Source organism: Propithecus coquereli, unplaced genomic scaffold (genome assembly GCF_000956105.1).
Source record: "Propithecus coquereli isolate 6110/MARCELLA unplaced genomic scaffold, Pcoq_1.0 Scaffold95, whole genome shotgun sequence".
In the NCBI taxonomy this organism is placed as follows: Eukaryota; Metazoa; Chordata; class Mammalia; order Primates; family Indriidae; genus Propithecus; species Propithecus coquereli.
The window spans coordinates 5,724,315-5,741,881 of NW_012155840.1; the positions used below are offsets into that span (position 1 = coordinate 5,724,315).

At 39.3% G+C, this 17,567-nt stretch overlaps 1 protein-coding gene across 2 annotated transcripts in view; it reads left to right on the plus strand.

Moving 5' to 3' along the window:
* Positions 1 to 17,567, plus strand: part of LOC105826996 (ADAMTS-like protein 1) — a 198,865-nt gene that overhangs the window by 17,850 nt on the left and 163,448 nt on the right. The window lies entirely within an intron of this gene.

Here is a 17,567-nt window from a genome sequence, read left to right on the forward strand (position 1 = left end):
TTTATTATTCAGAAGTCACTTTAGGAGTTGCCATAGGTTCTGGATGTGAGAGATTGCATTAGTAAAGAAAGAAGATGACAAACAGGGATTCTCTGTTTTAAGAATTAGTTGCTTTGTAATAAAACAATTCTTAGGGCTGAAGCAATAGTACTACCTCTACTTGGATTTCATTTAGTAATTGTATAACTCAACACTCTTTCATATATTAGCACTTTTACTTTTTAAAAAATCTTTATAAAAGCAACTCTGTGAGTTAATTGAGCAAATATTTTCTTGTGTCCCACTTTACAGATTAGAAAATCAATGTGTAAATGTGCTTAAATGAAATAGCCTAATTTAGAATCTTGGACATATTCATGGCTAGAGGTGTCTTAGAAATTATCTGGTTAAAATTCCTTGTGGAATTGGCTAAACCGAGGGACAGAGAACTGAGTTGCCTAAAATACCACAATGGCAAAGTCAAGGTAGAATAAAAATACCACAGCGGCCAAATCTTGTTGCCCAGCCTGTGTCTCTGTTTATAAGTTTTTGCCGTCAATTTTATTTATATAGACTCTCTGAAACATTTTAAAATCAAAGGTGCTCACAAAAAATATGTTGAACACTAAATGTCCATTGAACATTAAACCCTGTGTCAAGCCCTGTATTGGACATTAGGAGGGTAAAGCTGAATGGAACCTAGTCCTGTCTTTAAGAGCTTCATATCGATGTTTTGCCTCTATTAATTTCTTTTAACATCAGGCCTCTATTATTTGAATTTTAAGATTTATTTTTACATAGAATCTAATGGAAATGCATTAAGTCTCTTACTTTAAAACTTGTACCAAAATTTTCTTCTCTCTGTTCATTTTTCCTGATTAATTCTGCTCAATTTTACATCTTTCTATGATCTATGACTGTACTAATTTTTGTACTTGTTAAAATATGATTTCATAAGTATTCTTTACTTTTCAGTTGCTAGAGGCCTATGCCTTTATTTAAGTCAGGACTTCCTCACCCATCTCTCTTGGTTTCTACTCCTAGTGATCCCTCCTAATCTCAGCACAATCATCTCCACAGAGCACTGCTTCCCAAGTGTTGCAGAAGGACTGCCAATTGTTTACTCAGTGGTGAGGGCCTTTGGCAGACAAGTATCTAGGCCTTGGATTAGGCTAGATTAAGGCAAGATGTGACAGGTTAATCATCTTTCAGCTTTACACATTTTGGGTAAATTTAGAATTGGCATAAAAAGACATGTGAATAAGCAGAAATGTGATCCTCTTTTTTTTCCCCCATGGATCAGAATCATTTTTTGTTCTTTCTCATTCCTTTGCTTATCTGCAGCTTCTGCAAACGCTTTTTCCCCTCTGTCTTTAGGGAATCTGAACGTATATGAACAAGAGTGAAAGCTGATAGCCGTTATGAATTAGATGCTCAACTACAACTTGTCCTAGCCTGCCTCGTGTTAATTATTCATTCAACAAATATTCACTGAGACCAATTACATATCCAGTGTTCTACAAGGCACTGGGCATATTTAAAGGCATATTCATCTTTGTCACAGCCCTTAAGAAGCACAGAGTCCATTTCTGGGGATGGATGTGTAAATAAGAAATTACAATACAGTGGCTGAAATAGCCATGTATATCAAGTCCTAGCAATATGTTCAAAATACTCAGTAGAGGCAGTGGTTGGTTCTACCTAGAGACTAGACAAAGTTTCACTAGAAGATGATATTGGCATGGCATCTTAAAGCAGGAGTACACAAGGAGAAGAAAATAAAAAGATGTGAGCAAGATGGTGAGAGGAGAATATAGGCAATAGCAAGGTTATGACCACAATACTAGAGGTCCTCACAGCACCCATGTGAAGCGGTACCCAGGTACCGGAGAGTAGAGGACATGTATGATCAGGAGAAGCAGGGAGTCTAGAATGTTGATTTAGAGTCGGGTTCGAAAGGGTCGTATGTGCCACACTGATAATTTGGACTTCCTACACCCAGCCTTTTTTTGAGAATCTGATGAAAGCCATGAGTCCTCTTTCTAGAAGTATAATAACAAACATTAGCCCAAAATTGTTGCGTAGAGTTTCTGAGTGTTCTCAGCCCACCTAGAATCCATTACTAGATCATACCAGCTACATGCAGCAGAGCCATAGAAAGTCTCTTAGCAAAGAGTGAACAGTTTAGCTCTGTATTTCTAGCAAGATAACTGGCAACAGTGTAGAGGACAGACTAGTGGGAGGAGAAGCTGGAGGTCAGAGAAGCCAGAGGGGAAGTCTGTTGTAGAATGCCAGCCACAATAGAATAGCAGAACCAGAATTAAGGCAGGGAGCGTAAGGTTGGAGAGGGTGGGAATGGAAGAGAGAGGCATTTCAGAAATGGAATCGGTAAGACTAGGTATCTGATTAAATATGGAGGCTGTTGAGCAAATATTTTGTTGTTTATTTTCATCTGCCCCACTAAATTGTAAGTCCTCTAAAAGGTGTTGCTGCACCAGGCTGGACTCAGGGAATGAGCAGAAATGGAAACATAAACTTGCAGGATTAGAACTTCACATTCATGCAAAAGCAGCAGGTCCCTCCAGCAGCCAAGAGGCAGAGGGGTACAGAGTAGTAAGCTCTGAAACTGACAGACAGTTGCTTGTAGACACAGAACCAAATAAGGATCTGTTGAAGATGGTAAACCTGGTGAGAAGCAACCATTTCAAAGTAGCAAGTAACTTGCTGGTTGCCATCTCTACCTTAAATGGCTTCTCACCCCCAGACCATCTCTGGATTACTGGGAAACTAGGTTGGTTTGCTTTACATTCATGATGGGAAAGTATAACCAGGACCATAAGTAGAACTTCAAAATGATGTACTGCCAAAACTGCAAAACTTGCAAAACTGTTCCAAGTATCCAAGCTGCTGCCTACAGCTACAGCCACAGGCTAAACTAGAGGAAAATATTATCTATTGAAAGTACAAAGATATGGTAATTGAGAGAGTTATTGCTTTTTAAGATGAACTCATCTGAGTTACAGGTGCAGAGTTTTTGATGGAATTCATCTCCTAGTGTGGAAGGGGGGGGAGGGTGGTACATATTTGAGCTAGAGAACAGAAGAGAGTCCCTGAACTTGAAATCGCTTGGAAATTTTGAGTAACTAGATATTTCTGACACTTTCACTTTCTCCCTCTCCTCGTTCTTGTTCTATGCCCTATGTACATTTTTGAGAGACAAATGATAAACAAGTAATCAAGGATTTAAAACAAAACATACTTCCAAAGCATTTTATCATCTATTAATATTAGTCAAAAATCTCTTAGATTTTCTTCAAAATGACATTCAGAATAATTATTTCAGTGATAACTGTAGATAACACAAAAATAGAAAGCACAACTCTGCCTTCAAAGGGTTTACAATCTAGCCGGGAAGATAACTGTGATGCACAATGATAATCCTGAAGAGCTACAAAGTCTGATTTGAATATTTTCATTTATTCAGTACTAATTCTTTACAAATTGACAATCCATGATGGAACATCAAGTAATTGCAGGTTAAGCAGAATATTGCAATACTAAGAGCTTATCATTCTATCTTTTCAGAGTAAAGAATTTAATGTGAGCAAAAGTAGAAACAAGAATGTAGAAAAGAAGAAAACATAATATGGTGTCAAGAAGAATGTTTTAGATTTTAATTGCAAACATTCATCCCACAGTATCTGAATGGTACTTGAGACAGAAAGCATCTGATCGTGCACTTAGGAACGGAACCTAAATTACCTCCTGAGTCCCATGGAGCTTCATTCAGAACCAGCACACCAAATTTTCTTGCTTGACTCAGCACAATGGTCAACCAAAGAAGAGTTGGGAAAATTCTAGTAAAACTCAAACCTGACTTGCTTGATAGTGACATGAAGTTAACTAGTCATTTCTTTTAGCTTCTCCATTATCAATTATAATTTGTTTTGTTTTGTTTTGCCCATCAAGCCCTAAGCTATATTAATTTATTAACTTTCCAGTTTCCTCAACGAATCCCAACATGAGATTCTTTTCTTCATCAGGAATTCTTTCTCTATGATTCCAAAGCCCAACATATGCTTTCCAGAGCCTCAGATGTTTCTTAGTTCTACAGATGTTTTGTAAATTCATTTCAGCAAAATTTGCCAGTGCTGCAGAAAGTATCTATGGCTGATTGGAGCTGCAGTTTGGACAGAGCTCGAGTTAGATTAGATGGAAATGGAAACTAAGACTTCTAACTGGCTCGCCAGGAAGTCAGGAATTCACAAAAAGAGCAGAGAAGGAATTTCATGTGAGGGGGTGTTTCAAACATGCCTGTTTTGGGGAGTGGAAGGGTGTGGAAGCCCCGGGAGGTGATTCTTCACTGTTTTCCTTGGTGTTGGGCCTACGTATTATTTTCCACTGGAGATTTTTTTTCCTATTGAAGTATGGGGTGGGGGGGAATCAAAAATCAACAACAGGAACCAGGAAGAGTTGCTTCCCTTTTAGAACTCCAGGAAAAATGGCTAATGTTTCACACTAGAGGTGAAATATAATATAATAGTATAAAGCAGTGGTCCCCAACCTTTTGGCGCCAGGGACCGGTTTCATGGAAGACAATTTTTCCATGGACCTGGGAGGAGAATGGTTTTGGGATGATTCAAGCACATTACATTTATTGTGCAGTCAAGCCTCTCTCCTAATGATAATCTGTATTTGCGGCCACTCCCCAGTGCTGTCATAACTGCCTCAGCTCCAGCTCAGATCATGAGGCATTAGATTCTCATAAGGAGCACGCAACCTAGATCCCTCCCATGTGTAGTTTACAGTAGGGTTCATGCTCCTATGAGAATCTAATACCGCTGCTGATCTGCAGGAGGGGAAGCTTATGCGGTGATGCGAGCCATGGGGAGCAGCTGTGGATACAGATGAAGCTTGCTCACCTCTTATGGTGGCGGCCCAGGTCCTAACAGGTTCCACGGCCAGGGAGTTGAACACCACAGGTATAAAGTATTTAAAATATCCCCACAGTGCAAGGGCGAGGAAGGTGATGACTGTCAGCAAACATGGGAATAAATGAGTTTTTAAATGACTGCAGTTTCTACAGAGTACAGTTCTCCTATTGTCCACTTTTTCTTTGTGAAAGAAATGAAATTATTGGCTTTAGCCTTCCATGCCTAATTGAACAGTCCCTAAGTTTAGGAGTTCAGCTATTACAGTCATTATAAAGCAAACTATTATAGTGGAAAAAGAAAACCAGACTGACAGGCTGTTTCTAGTAGAAAATCTCTAAGTGTTTCAGACCATATACATGTATCTCCAAACTTAAGGAGTTTTAAATTTCTATCAGAAAAGATACATCATAAATAATATTAATATTATGAATTATGACAAAGCAGTTGGAGTGTTTATATTTGCTAAGTTTATGCTTTTAGAGTAGTAGAAACTGATAGTGATCAAATATTTTATCTATGCCTTTCCTTAAGATAAGCTGATTCATAATACTCAATGGCCAGTCACAAATTTCCTGAATACTAATCTTTGTTCAAATCAGCAATTATTGATTTTAATTCAGCTGGCTGTGAAATTGTGTTCTGGTGGAGCTTTCCAAAATGCCCAGGGGTTTCTCAGCAGCTTCCTAGATGAGCTGTAATCCGGCCTTGTCCTTGGATAGAATACAAAAAAATCAAGTTACCATAGCTCTGAAATGAAATCTTACTGAAGCATTTGACATTGAGCAGAGTCAGGTTTTTGTTTCCTAAAAAGTAATGACTCTGTGCTAATTTTACCTCCAAATTGTTATTCCCAGGTTGAGAAAGAATGCTGAGAACAAAATAATTTTTTTCAAAGTCAAGCAACAGCATTAGTTTTTGTCATTTTATGATAAATTCATGTGCTGTTAAATGCTGTTTGAAAGAGAAAACATCAAAATTCGAATCTAGGCAGAGAAAAAAAAAGATGGTCCGAGATGGACAGAGAACCAGGCTTTACCAGGTATTAGCTGTGTGACATAGGGTTGTGAGGGTGTATTTGTGGCATGAATGTGCCAGAAACTTTACTTGGTCCTCCACATATGTTCTCTCTGTTCATACTCACAATCACCCTAGTAAGAGAAGTTATCAATGTTCCCATTTTACACATGAAGAAACACTGCCTCAAAGAGATCTGGCAACATGTCTAAGGCAAACTTACTAGTATGTCTCTAGTAAAGCCTGTCTGACTCCCAAGTCTGTGCTTTTTCTCCCACAATATGATGCAGGTTGTTCAACCTCTCTGAGCCTCAATTTTTTTATTTGTAAAATACAAAAAAAAAATTCCTACCTGACCAGGCTCATTGTGAGGATTAAATACAATAAATTGTTTAAATCCTGGCATGCTCCCTGGCATATAGGTACTTAATAAATCCCAGTTTTCTCTCACCACCAAGCCTCTAGGCTTGCGTGCAATTAGGAACCCTAACAGGAATGTGAAAAGGTATGCACGAATGTGTACACAGACATAGTGAAAGAAAAAAGGAAGACAGGTGCCCAGGAGTCCTCCTTGGCCTGCATAGCTTTTATACCCTGTTACAGAACTGACTTTTCTCTTCAGTAGCAAGGGACAGGCTTCATGCAGTGGCCCCTGAAAGACCATGCACTGTGTCACTGGCAGTTCATCATATCCCCCAACAGTGTAGCTGTGATAAGAACCAGATGATCCAAATTTCCTAAGCAAAGCCAGCAGCAAATATCATCTGGGAAGGCGCATGCCTCAGTATCCACACACTATGCTCTTTAAGAAAGTACATCAAAAAGCTAATGGACTTTTACAAGAGCCCAGTTACTGCTGAATGTCTGTAAGCTTTCAGGAGCAGGGAATCACAGCCCCTACCACGTACAGTTGGCAGTAGAACCAGTATTCCAAGTTGTTAAAGAAGCCAAGGATTAGATAAGATTTGTAGAGACCTGATGTGTATAGGGAAGCTAAAAATGGAATCTGCAGATTTGCTTCCAAAGCTTCGTACATGGACAGCATGTTTCTGTGTATAGATTGCTCCACTTTGCATGGGTACCCCATGGGGAGAATGGTTCTCTCATCACTGGAGTAGTTGCCCCTTTTTTAATTTAGAGGTGTGTGACATCCCTTTTTTACAGCCACAGATGGCTTAAGCTAATGCCGTCTGTCTGAGAGGAGAGGAAAACCAGAGGCTCAGGTACCTTCTTGCTGATCTTATAATTTTAAGAACCACTCTTTGCCTCATCCCATAACCCACCTCGTTATTTCATTGATGTCTGAAAAACACTTCACTTATAATATAACTTCGGCTGTTACATGACTTCAGTTTTACAAAAACCCATCAACCATTTCCTCAGCACCTACTTTCATTTTCATTTAGTTCCGTATAGCTTGACCTCTTGTTATAGCATTTGGAAAATATATTTTCCAAGTACCTTGTATATATGCGTCTCTGAGCAAATATAACTCTTAAGTCTTTCATGCTAATTTGTGCTTCATCCTATATCTTTCACAAGTCTTTGATAACCTATCCAGGTTCCAGTGAAAGAGGTTTCTGGATAAAGTGGTACACAGGAGGTCATTCTGAGGTTAAGTGTCTATTGGGCAGGGATATGCAGGGAAACTATTGCTTCATGTGATTACTCAAAGCGTTTAACTACTTGTAGCTGTCAGGCTTGAAGCTATTCACCTGAGACTATGTTGCTGCAATTGGCTCTGGAATCAACCACAAAACTATCAGATGAAAACCATCTTTAGATAAGCCAGTAATGGCAAGAAAATGACACCATTCTGAAGCTGATGGATATAGGCGAGCTCTTTTAATATTTCTAGGCGTTATATAATGATCTGCAACCACAATCCATATTCATGCAATTGGCATTTTCTGAGGCTAAGAGCCTCTTGACTGCCAGGAGCAATGGATCAATGGAATTGGGGGTGGAGGGTGTTGCTTGCTGAGTTTTCTGACAAGAAAGTAGTTGCTTTAGGAGTCTTAATCAACACTACATTTAAAGGTCAATATGTGGCACCACAGATCTAGAAATGGCTACACTTACTCTAAATTGAACAACTCAAGGGGCATATTCAGTTTTCATAAAATTATAGAGCCAAGATTCAGGCCTTTCTGCTCTCAGTTTTCACTGGATTTCTCAAATGCTAGCTCAAAACAGTTGCCAATTGTCCATTTTCACCCATCCAATAACTATAAAGTAAAATAAATGCTATAATAAGAAAGAAAGGACTTTATAATGATCTTTTCCTTCAAGTTCCATATCAGATGTACTTTTGACTTTTTTTGATAAATCTCCTACTAGTGAAACAGCTGCTTATATAGAGAATTTAATGGTTATTCTTTCGTTCTCTGTCATTGATATTTATAGCTAAAGAGCATCATCTCATTGTTGCTAAAATTTCTAACAGTGGGGTCAAGGATAATCTCTTGATCACTGTGTTCAGTGGTATCCATGACCTTCTTTTTGAGACACTGAAATTAAAATATTATACTTATGTGATGGAAATCAAATTGAAAAATATTGGCCAGGCTGTATGGAAAAGCTTAGATTTTTGGTTTCAGGAGCAACCAGCACTGCTTTTAGGTAGCCCCCGTGATCTATTCCTTATATTTCTTCTGCCTCAGTTTCACTTGCTAGATGCAATTCAAAGTTTACACTTTATAAAAATGCTGCTGTAAAGTCAAAAGGACTGCACATTCAAAAGAAAGGAATAAACATGTGTTCTACCAGGGCCAGACAAAAAAGCTGTTTATATTGAAGAAAGTCTTTAAAACTACAACAGACAAATACTTCTAGATTTTAAATGATGTGAAAGGCATTGCTAAAATGTCATTTATGGTTATAGATGTAAAAATCTGGCACAGTTAAAGAGGATGAAAATCACTTTCTCCAACATTAAACATGGATTTAGGAATCTGGTGCAAGATGGCAGACAAGAAAAACTGCCAGCCAGAGTGTCTCTGCAAGAAAAATTTTAGATGAAAGTGAAAAAAACAAACAGGCAGACAAATATAGATGGGATGAGGGTTGGAAAGAAGGGTGCCTGAAACTACAGGAGACTCCATGGGAAGAAGTCACGGAGCAGAACTGGAAGGAGAAAGGCATCGCCAGGGTCTAAACCCCGAGAGGCTTGGAGACCAGTGACAAGGGTAGGTAGAGCAGTTAAATTTCCTCTTCCTTGCATCTCAGACTGTTGGTGGGCTCCTGAGCTGCTGGAGAGACCTGCCAACACCAGCCCAGAGATGGATGCCGCCAGTGAGTAGTGAGCCTCTTGCAAACAGGGCACCAGCCTCCCAGCTTCCTTGGAGCACCTCCTAACCCAGGCTGATGGGCAGGCACCATATTGCTTCATTCTCCCCTTCCCCTGCCCTACCCACAGCTGCTGAGAGAGATAATTTAGCCACCATCCAGAGGCCTTTCCTTTTGGGGCCCTGCAGCGGACTGAGGGGTACTCGGACTATGAGCTCCCTTCCCACTGACCCTCCCAGGTGCTGCTTTCCTGGTGACTCCAGCAGAGTGGGGCAAATCCCAATGTGGAGAGACATTGATCCAGCTTGAGCACCCCGTGGGTGATTTGAGACCAGCACTCTTCTCCCTGGCAGGGTCAGGGATTGATCTCCAGATTCCAGAGGACAGGCCTGCAGACCAGATCCCGTACACCCAGGTCTCGATGGCATTTCCCAGAGGCACAGAATGGATATTTGTGAATAAGGCTACTGAGGTGTGTGTGCCTTCAGGGACAGATCAGAGTGTGTCCTAGCTGCAGCATGCTTGAGGGGCAATCCTCCTCCCATGGGAGGGCCCAGCTCCCAGCTCAGGCTGTGATCCTGGACAGAGAACCTCCTGGCTCACATCACAGTCAGAGGAGCTCCGCTGGCTTGAGGTCTTGCCTGCTGGCAGAGGCCAGGGAGAAACTGTGGAATAGGGGAGGGTGGAAAGGAGTGAGGCTTGCTCCAGACTGCAGGTCTCACACAGCCCCACGCACACACACAGACTTTTTGGCTGAGTGGGGCTTTTGCATCCCCTCCCTGGCAGCTTTGCCCAGAAGCAGAGAACAGACCTTTGACCCCTGTTAACAGCATCTGTGGAGCTTGAGGGCATGCTCACCCACCCCAGCCCCACCCACCCTCACTCCCCCACTTGCCCTGCTGAGGTGGAGAATAAGGACACACTTGGAAGTCCCAGGGCCCCACTCATCACCTGAGGCACTAGAGTGCCTCTCCAAAGAAATGACAGCTGGTTACAAGACCCAAAAACAACACTGCTGCTTGCTTCTCCCAGAAAGCACTACCTACTGACAGGGAGGTCGATTTGCATACCCTTTTACTGCATCTACTGACTCATCATGAATCCCACCCACAAAGACCACCTACTGGCTCAGAGACTAAATTGGGCTTGTCATTATCTAAATGAAAATCAAAAGGTACGAAGCAACAACAGCTCCAGATGAGAAGGAATCAGTGCCAGAACTCTGGAAGTATGAAGAATCAAACTGAAAGCACACCTCCAAAGAGGAACACCAGCTCTCTAGCAATGGATATCAACCAAATTCAAAACACTAAAAAGACAGAACAATTTGAACATGGATTATAAGAAAACTCAATGATATGCAAGAGAAAATGGATACCCAACACAAAGAAACCACAAAAAAAAAAAAAAAAATCCAGGACTTGGAAGAAACCTTCACTAAAGAAATTGGAATATTAATGAAAAATCAAAGAGAACTTATGGAAATGAAGAATTTTTCAAGGAATTACAAAACACAGTGAAAAACTTCAAGAATAGGGTGGATCAAAAAGAAGAAAGAATCTCAGGGATTGAAGATAACACCTTTCAATTAAATCAGTCAGTTGCAAAGATAGAGCAGAGAAATAAGAGAAAACAGTAAAGCCTACAAGAAATGTGGGAATATATGAAAAGGTCTAACATGAGAATTATAGGCATCTCTGAGGGCAAAGAAGAAAATATACAGGGGTTGGATAAACTATTTGAGAATATACTGGAGGAAAATTTCCCTGGCCTTGCTAAAAATCTAGATATTCAGTTACAAGAAACTCAAAGGACTCCTGGGAAATTACTTGCAAACAGAAAGACACCACAACACATAGTCATCAAATTGGCCAAAATAAACATGAAAGAGGCCCTCCTACGAGCTGTAAGGCAAAAGAAGCAGGTAACCTACAAAAGAAAACCCATCATACTAACTGCAGACTTCTCAACTGAGACCTTACAATCCAGAAGACGCTGGGGCCCCATTCTCACTCTTCTCAAACAGAATAATGCCCAGCCTAGAATCTGGTACCCTGCAAAACTAAGTTTCTTATATGAAGGAGAAATAAAGACCTTCAGACAAGCAAAGACTAAGGGAATTTATCAATACAAACCTGCCCTCCAGGAAGTACTCAGAACAGTGTTACACACAGATCAGCACAATAAACACTCACCAATGTAAAATCATCCAAAAGCTAAAGATCAAAGGCCAGACACCACAATGGCTCAAGAGAAAAAACAAAGCAACAAAGTTCAACTCAACAGGATGAACAGAAATCTGCCCCACTTATCAATTCTTTCACTAAATGTGAGGGGCTTGAACTGCCCACTAGAGAGACATAGACTGGCTGAATGGATAAATATACACAAGCCAAGTATCTGCTGTCTTCAGGAAATATATCTAACCCACAAGGATGCAAGCAGAGTCAAGGTGAAGGGATGGAAAACAATATTTCAAGCAAACAGAAGCCAAAAGAAAGCTGGCCTGGCAGTTCTGATTTCAGATAACTTAGTCTTCAAATCAACAAAAGTAATGAAAGACAAAGATGGTCACTATATAATGGTGAAGGATACAATTCAGCAAGAAGATGTAATAATTCTAAATATTTATGCACCTAACTCAGGTGAACCCAGATTCATAAAGCAAATCCTACTTGATCTAAACAAAATGATAAATAGCAACACCATAATAGCCAGAGACTTCAACACCCCCCTGACAGAACAGGAAAGATCCTCCAAACAGAAGATAAATAAAGAAACAATGAACTTAAACAGAACTCTACAACAAATGGGCCTGACTGACATTTACAGAACATTCTACCCCCAAACCACTGAATATACGTTTTCCTCATCAGCTCCTGGGACATTCTCTAAGACTGACCATATCTAGGCCACAAAGCATGTCTCAAAAAATTTAAAAAAATTGAAATTATACCATACATCTTCTTAGACCACAGTGGAATAAAATTAGAAATCAACTCCAACAGAAACTCTCATCTCTACACAAAGTCATGGAAACTAAACAACCTTCTGCTGATGATTATTGCTTTAAGGAAGAAATCAAGATGGAAATCAAAAGATTCTTTGAACTAAATGATAAAGGAGACACATGCTATCAAAATCTGTGGGACACAGCTAAAGCAGTACTGAGAGGAAAATTCATATCCATAAATACCTGCATCCAAAAGACAGAAAGATCACAAATCAACAATCTAAAAAATCATATCAAAGAACTGGAAAAAGATGAGCAAACCAACCCCAAGCCCAGCAGACAAAAAGAAATAACAAAGATCAGAGCAAAACTAAAGGAAATCGATAACAAAAAACCTATACAGAAGATTAATAAAGCAAAAAGTTGGTCCTGTGAAAAAATAAACAAAATTGACATACCTTTTGCTAGGTTAACAAGAAGCAGAAAAGAAAGGACTCTAATAAGCTCCATTACGAATGAAAATGGAGAAATTACAACTGATACCATGGAAATACAAAATATCATCTATGAATACTATAAAAACCTCTCTGTACATAAACTTGAAAGTGCAGAGGAAATGGACAAACTCTTAGAAACACACAGCCTCCCTAGGCTCAATCAGGAAGAAATGGAATTCCTGAACAGATCAATGTCAAGTACACAAATTGAAGCTGCAATAAAAAAATCTTCCTAAAAATAAAAGTCCTGGATCAGATGGTTTTACACTCGAATTTAGCAAACCTACAAAGAAGAACTGCTGCCCATCCTGCAGAAATTATTCCACAATATCAGGAAGGAAGTATTCCTCCCCAACATGTCTTATGAAGCCAACAGCACCCTGATACCAAAACCAGGAAAGGACACAAGAAAAAGAGTAAATCACCTGTACAGGGAGAACTAAAAAACACTGAGGAAGGAAATAGCAGAGGATGTAAACAGGTGGAAAACCATAACATGCTCATGGGTTGGCAGAATCAACACTGTTAAAATGTCTATACTACTCAAAGTGATCTACAGATTCAATGCAATCCCTATTAAAATAGCAACATCATTTTCACAGATCTAGAAACAATAATCCTACGCTTCATATGGAACCAAAGAAGACCCCATATAGCAAAAGCAATCTTAAGCAAAAAGAACAAATGGGGAGGCATCCGTTTACCAGACTTCAAGCTATACTACAAGGCTATAGTAACTAAAACAGCATGATACTGGCACAAGAACAGAGACATAGACCAATGGAACAGAACTGAGAACCCAGATATAAAACCATCCTCATAGAGCCATCTAATCTTCAACAAGGCGGACAAAAACACACACTGGGGAAAAGAATCCTTATTCAATAAATGTTGCTGGGAAATTTGGATAGATACATGTAGAAGACTGAAACAGAATCTGCACCTTTCACCTCTCACAAAAATCAACTCACAGTGGATAACAGACTTAAACCTAAGGCATTAAACTATAAGAATTCTATAAGAAAATGTTGTAAAAACTCTTACAGACATTGGCCTAGGCAAAGAATTTCAGAAAAAGACCCCAGAGGCAACCACAGCAACAACAAAAATAAATAAATGGGACCTGATCAAATTAAAAAGCTTCTGCACAGCCAAGGAAACTATCACAAGAGCAAACAGACAATCTACAGAATGGGAGAAAATATTCACATGCTACATATCCAATAAAGGGCTGATAACTGGAATCTTTATGGAACTCAGGAAAATCAGCAAGAAAAAATCAAACAACGCTATCAAAAAGTGAGCAAAGGGCATGAACAGAAACTTTTTAAAAGAAGATAGACTAATGGCCAACAAACATATGAAAAAATGCTCAACATCTCCAATCATCAGGGAAATGCAAATCAAAACCACAATGAGTTATCACTTATCTCCAGTGAGAATGGCCTTTATCAAAAAGTACCAAAACAATAAATGTTGGCATGGATGCGGAGAGATAGGAACACTCATACACTGCTGGTGGTACTACAAACTAGTACAACCTCTGTGGAAAGTAATATGGAGATACCTCAAAGAGCTACAAGTAGAACTATCATTTGATCCAGCAATCCCATTACTGGGCATCTACCCAAAGGAACAAAAGACATTCTATAACAAAGACATCTGCACTAGAATATTCAAAGTAGCACAATTCACAATTGGAAAGATGTGGAAACAACACAAGTGCCCATTAATACATGAGGGGATTAATAAAATGTGGTATATGTATACCATGGAGTTCTACTCAGCCACAAAAAGCAATAGTGATCTAGTACCTCTTGTATTATCCTGGATAGAGCTGGAGCCCATTTTACTAAGTGTAGTATCACAAGAATGGAAAAACAAGCACCACGTGTACTTACCATCGAGTTTGTATTAACTGATCAACACTCAAGTGCACATATAGTAGTAACATTCATTGAGTGTTGGGCAGGTGGGAGGGGAGAGGAGGGGATGGGTATATTCACATCTAATGGGTGCAGTGCGCACTGTCTGGGGAATGGACATGCTTGAAGCTCTGACTCAGTTGGGGCAAAGGCAATATATGTAACTTAAACATTTGTACCCCTGTAATATGCTGAAATAAAAAATAATAATAATAAACAGGTATTCAGTTGAAATGAATTATGTTTATTCTACTTGTTGAAAGAAAACTTGGAATTTGTTCAACTTTGAAACAATAGATTCATGACTTGTTTCTGGGTTAGTATGAGATCTCTTTTGAAGACAACGAGGGCACTTAGTATGTGTAGTTGTGCTGAAATGAGTAACTTGTGCTGAAGTGAGGTGCTTAGTGAAACCTCACCATTGAGGCTTTTTAGAGCCTCTTTAGACAAGGCACATGAAAAATATCAGGCAACTTTAGCAGAGTCTGAAACAATTTGTCTTTCTAGAAAAAGAAAATCAGCCATGCATTATTTCCTGATATCTCACCTGGAGAGCAGCCAGAGGGAAACCTCTCAAGGATTTGTCATTCTGGTGTTCTTATCTCTCATGGAAATGCAGTTCACATGTGAATGCTGCATGTGGGATTTTTTTTGTTTTTTGCAGTTACGGTAAACAGTAATTGGATAGCATCAGAGTTTGTAATCACTCATCTCACTCATTTCAATTACTGCATGAATCCCAGCATTTGTGATATTGGTTTTCATTACAGTCCTATTGAATTTGAGTAAAATGAGAGAAATCACATTGTACAAATGTGTATTTGTCACACCAGTAGAAACTGCATCAAGCAAATACTGCACCTTTCTCAGCAGTCCCATCTTCCAGTCACACAAAGTAAACAAAAAAGAATCAGGAGATACCCAATAAGCTTTTTAAATTCTGAGGGATGAACTTAACAGGCATATGGAGAAGAGACTTGGATATATATACTTCAATGGCAAACGGTCTTTTCTCACTATTTACGTTCTGAAAACAGAGTCCGCCATATTGCAGTGATTAGAGATTGATTTTTATTAATTCTAAAAACCTGGCTGTGGAGCTCAATAAATAGAGCCTTTAGGGTTACCAGTGTGGTTCTGTCACCGATGCTATGCCACATTTTATAGGAACCTAAAACTGCTAGCTGCTTACATCACCAGGCAGATGCAATACAGCAGGTAGCTGCAGGGTACCACTGTGGAAAAGTTGGGGATTTCAGGGAGATGACACCTCAAGAGTGCAGTGTCTCAACTAAGCTCAACAGAAAAAGCCCTGGTACCTTTTCAGTGTGCTTCCTGTAACCTTCCAGGGCTCATACATGTTTATAAACTGTGTTAATAATAAGTTATAAATAATTGATAATAATAATAGCAACCAATGCTTATATAGTATAGTGTTTATTATTTAGGCCCTATGTACTTTTCAAAATGTAAGTGTGTATTTATTTTTGTTGTGATAAAATATACTTAACACAGAATTTACCATTTTAACCATCTTTAAGTGTATAGTTAGTTCAGTGGCATTAAGTACATTCACATCGTTGTGCAACCATCACTACCACCCATCTTCAGAACCTTTTTCATCTTCCCTAACTGAAACTCTGTACCCACTAAACAGTAATTCCCTGTTCCCTCCCCCTGGCTCCTGGTAACCACCATTCTGTTTTCTATCTCTATGAATTTGACTATTCTAGGTACCTCATGTAAGTGGGCTCGTGCAATATTTGTTCTTTTGCATCTGACTTATTTCACTTAGTGTAAGGTCTTCAGGGTACATCTGTGTTGTAGTAGGTGTCAGAATTTTCTTCCTTTTAAGGCTGAATAATATTCTATTGTATGTATATACCCACATTTTATCTGTTCATCCACCCATGGACATTGGGTTATTTCCACCTTACGTTCTTGTTATATATCAACTCTTTCAATCCTCAAATGATTCAGTGATGTAGGTATCTTTATTATCCCCATTTTATGATACGAAATTTGACGCATAAGGAGTTATGTATGTGCCCAGGTTTATATGCATAGGCTCTGAAGCTGGTATTCCATCCCAGGCTAAGTAGATCCACAGTTCCTGCTCTTAATCACTACACTATTCCATACCCCCTTTCCAGTGATTTCAGAATCTAAATATAGCCTGGACCAGTTAGGAATGCATTAGTATAACATTCTGAGACCAGGTTCTGACTTAATTTGTACAGATTTTAAAAGTTCGAAGGAGTAGTCAATTTAATAACCAAGCCCCATAGCAACTGATTTATAAAGGATCCCATTACTACAAAATAAAAAATTAGTGCTTTATTTTGGCTCTCATCCTGGGCTAAGTTCATTTAGCTAACCCTCCTAGATAGAGTGTATACATTTGTGTGTGTATGTGTGTGTAGTAGCATGGTTACAATATTATCCCCATTTTATACAAAGAGAAATTGGGGCATAGGAAGGTGGGATGTTACTTGTTCAGGGCCTCAGAGAGAAAAACAGAATCTGTATCCCAACCCAGATAGTTGCCAACTCCAGAGTCTGTTCTCTTAACTATAGCACAAATTTTATCTTCTTCTCATCTCCGTAAGGAGTGTGAAGTGCAACACTGAGACCCCTACATAACAACAATTATCCTTACAGTCGAGGCAAATTTTCCTCAGAAGCCTGTAAATAACAGACAAGTCTATTTGTCAAGAGGCAGTCCCTGCATTACTGAAGTCACTTCATACAGTTATTCTCATTAACAAATCTAAAAACTGAGAATGAAATTGCCTTATAAAAAAAATGTCAGTTGGGCCAGGCGTGGTGGCTCACGCCTGTAATCCTAGCACTCTGGGAGGCAGAAGCGGGTGGATCACTCAAGATCAGGAGTTCGAGACCAGCCTGAGCAAGAGCGAGACCCCGTCTCTACTAAAAATAGAAAGAAATGATCTGGACAACTAAAAATATATATATA